This window comes from Nicotiana tabacum, chromosome 7, assembly GCF_000715075.1.
Source record: "Nicotiana tabacum cultivar K326 chromosome 7, ASM71507v2, whole genome shotgun sequence".
NCBI classification, from domain to species: Eukaryota; Viridiplantae; Streptophyta; class Magnoliopsida; order Solanales; family Solanaceae; genus Nicotiana; species Nicotiana tabacum.
The window spans coordinates 134,377,065-134,380,781 of record NC_134086.1 but is presented as its reverse complement, the minus strand read 5'-3'; the positions used below and the strand labels follow the sequence as shown (position 1 = coordinate 134,380,781).

At 38.8% G+C, this 3,717-nt stretch overlaps 1 non-coding gene across 1 annotated transcript; it reads left to right on the top strand.

The window, feature by feature from the left end:
- The first annotated feature begins 1,889 nt into the window (after positions 1 to 1,889).
- On the top strand, positions 1,890 to 1,996 carry LOC142162557 (small nucleolar RNA R71). Its single transcript, XR_012693805.1, has one exon. It is a non-coding gene; the product is annotated as a small nucleolar RNA R71 (small nucleolar RNA).
- The last annotated feature ends 1,721 nt before the right edge of the window (positions 1,997 to 3,717 follow it).

Genomic DNA, 3,717 nt, shown 5'->3' with positions numbered 1-3,717 from the left:
CTTTTTCGGAGCATAAGTGTAGGACCCAAGCCCTTCCAATGCATTGACTGATTCCATATACCCCTCCATATCTTCACCGTCGAAGTTTACCAAAATAGCCGCCAACGCCTCACCGAGGCATTGTTCTTCCATCTTCATTTCAACCACATCTTCCACTTTATCAACAACATCAATCACCGAGATGCTTTCATATTCATGTGGTAGTTGCATACCCTTGCTTGCTTGGAATGTAACCTCTTCATCATTCATACGGAATTTGATCTCATTCCGTTCTGAATCCATTAGTGCTCTTCCTATGGAAAGGAATGGTCTCCCCAAGATGATAGGGATCTCTTTGTCAACTGCACAATCAAGGATTAGGAATCGGCGGGTAAATGAAAATTTCCCACTTTTACAAGCACATCAACGACAATTCACACCAGTCTCTTTATGGAATGATCGGCCATTTGCAATATCATACTTGTGGGCCTTGGCATACCTAAACTTGCTTGTTTGTAAATGGCAAGAGGCATTAGGTTGATGCTAGCCCCATTATCACAAAGGGCTCTTGCAAAATCATGTGCCCCAATAGTGCATGGAATAGTGAAAGCTCCTGGGTCTTCTTTCTTTTGAACGGTGGTTGTTGCAATGATGGAACTAACCCGGTGAGTAATATTCACCATTTCATTTTTGGTGGTTCTTTTCTTGGTGATCAAGTCTTTCAAATATTTGGCAAGACTCAGCATCTCTTGAAATGCTTCCACAAATAGAATGTTTACTGATAACTTCTTGAGAATGTCGTAGAACTTTTCGAGTTTCCTATCATCAACCTTCCTAGCAAGTCTTTGAGGAAAAGGAGGAGGAGGTCTAGGAATAGGTGGTAGAGCTTTTGGTGTCTCTTTTACCTTTTCCTTTACCTCTTCCCGGTTTTCTTCTTGCACCTTTAACTCTTCCGGAACTCTTTTAGCTTTAACAATAATTGGCTCTTCAACTTCTGCCTTAACCTCTTGTTCAGACTCTTTCACTTCAACCACTTGCTCGTTCTCTCCTTGAAGTACCTTCCCACTCCGAGTAGTAATTGCCATGCAATGAGAAGTTGGACCACTCCCACTACCCTTTGGGTTCGCAATTGTATCACTTGGAAGTGTCCCTTTTTGCTTCGGATTTTGTTACCTAGAAAGATCTCTCATTTGCATTTCCAATTTTTGAATGGATGCGGTATGAGAACCAACAAGCTCGGTCATATTCCTCATAGAAGTGTCAGACCTCTCTTGATTTTGCAATACCCGTTCAAGCATGCTTTCCAACTTGGAATCATTTGAAGAAACTTGATTTGAATATTGACCTTTTGGTGGCATAAGGGTTTGAACTCCGATTTGAGAAGTTGTTGTTGTTGTTGTTGTTATTCCAATTTCTTTGATTTGAGCCACCTTGGCCATTTCGCTACTGTTGGTTGCCTTGTCCTTGCGGGTTAGGCCTCCATTGATTTTGTTATCCTTGACCTTGGTATTGGTTCCTTTGATGGCCTCCTTGAGAGTTGTTGACATAGTTGGCTTCCTCATAATCTTCACTTGATGATGGTTGCACATCTTCCACACATTTACCTTATTCGTTTGGCTTTCAGTAAACATTTTTGTCAAAACATTGACATTGTTGGCAGGCCCTGCAATTAGTTGATATATTTCTTGATTCTCTTTAATCATGGTGGTCAAGGAGGGAGAACCATAGGCAATTCCACCTGGTTTCCTCTGAGTGCCAAGCTTGATTATGTTTTGCCATTTTGTCAAGTATTTGTGTAATCCTTGCGAATGTCTTATCCATAAAAGATCCATCAACTGCATTCTTGGCTATAGATTGGTTCATAACATCTAAACCCATGTAGAATTTCTCCAAAAAAAAAAGAATCCGAAAAACCATGATTAGGAGACCTCACCAAATATAACTTGAATCGATTCCATGCCTCACGTATCCGTTCTCCCGGTACTTGCTTGAAAAAGAAAATTTTATCCCGGAGCTCAGATTTCTTACTTTGCGGGAATCATTTAGCTAAGAATGCTCGGACAAGTTCATGCCAAGAATGAATGGAATTTGGTGGCATATTTTGAAGCCATTTCCTTACGTCCCCAGCTGGTGAGTACTTGAACACCCTCAACCTTAGGGCATCATCTGAGACATTGTTCTGCTTATGCATCGCACACACACCCAAGAAGTATCTAAGATGTTGTGTCGGATCATCATCAATGGAATTCCGGAAAAACCCCTCCGTTTTGAGCATTAGGATTAAACCATGTTCCACCTTGAAAGTTGCAGCACCAACAACCGGAGGTACAATAGCATTTGTATCCTCAATGTACTCATCTATGTCCGCAAAAGGATTTTCTTTCATTTCTTCCTCATATTCGGCCATGTCTTCCTATCAACACCAAGCAAAACAAGAAAAGTGTGATGGAATATAATAAGACGTAAAGTAAAGCACAAATTAATTAGTAATTTCAAAACCGTATTCCCCGGCAACAACGCCAAAATTTGATACGCTCAAATTACACCTTAAAATAGTGTAAAGCGATCGATGTCAAATATAGTAACCGAACGAGGTTGGGGTCGAATCCCACAGGGAATAGGCGTGAAAAGTTTACTTGAGTCGTGTGAATATTAACTTAAATTGTATTTCTATTCCGTTAGAGTAACCAAAATATTATAATTGATTGTGTGATAATTTAGTGATATAGTAACAAGTATGATTAATTAAAGTTGTAATTAATTTGATTAACTAAACCAAGGTTGTGTCCCCTTCAATGAAATGTAATGCTATCGGTGTTAATATGATATATTTCTAATGGAAGGTCCTCTAGATATGCAAACGATTTCTAAATGACTACCCAATATTTTCCAATAGTTGGGTAGTATTTCCTTTTTATGATTTTCCAATTATAAAAGAGTTGCAATTAAGAGAAATCAATTTATGCAAAATAAAACTCACTTATTCCTAAGTGATTCTATTAAACAAGGTTTAAAGCCTAGAGTCTTTGATATTTACTTCTACTAAACCCTAACTCCCTTTTCCAAGTAAAGAAAGAGTTTAATGGCACTTGTTAATGTTTGCAACCACCAACAATAAATGAAGAATGAGAAATAAATATATATAAACCAATCATTATATATATATATTCAATGTTAAACACCCATTAACATAACATCCATTTAGGGTCCACAACCTTAGTATTTAAAGCTAGCTACTCATGCTAAAATACAAAAAGATGAGAATACTAAATGTCATAAAGCTTACAAAGTACAAGATTCTTCACTCCTAAAGCTTCCAAAAAGAGGAATATTCAAAGATTGGAATGTAGCTCAAAAACCATAAAAGATACCCCCATAAAACCCCAATAAATCTATTTATAGTGGGCTAAAATTCGGGACCAATTTCGAACAAAAATGCCCCTCCAGGTTAATTATGCGACTGCATTTCTGTCACATAACAGATATGCGATCCGCATTCTCGTCAAAACCATCGCATATTTGAAACCCTAGTTCTATGCGGTCCACATTATTGATTTGCGACCGCATAATGTCACCGCATTTTAGACTTCAGCAACTTCTACAGGGGGTTTGCGATCCATTATGCGGCCCGCAACCCTGCTATGCGGTCGCATAATGGACCGCATTTCTTGCGCTTGAATTTGGCCAAACAGACTGTTGGACTTTGCGGTTCCTCTGAGCAATATGCGGTACGCATAT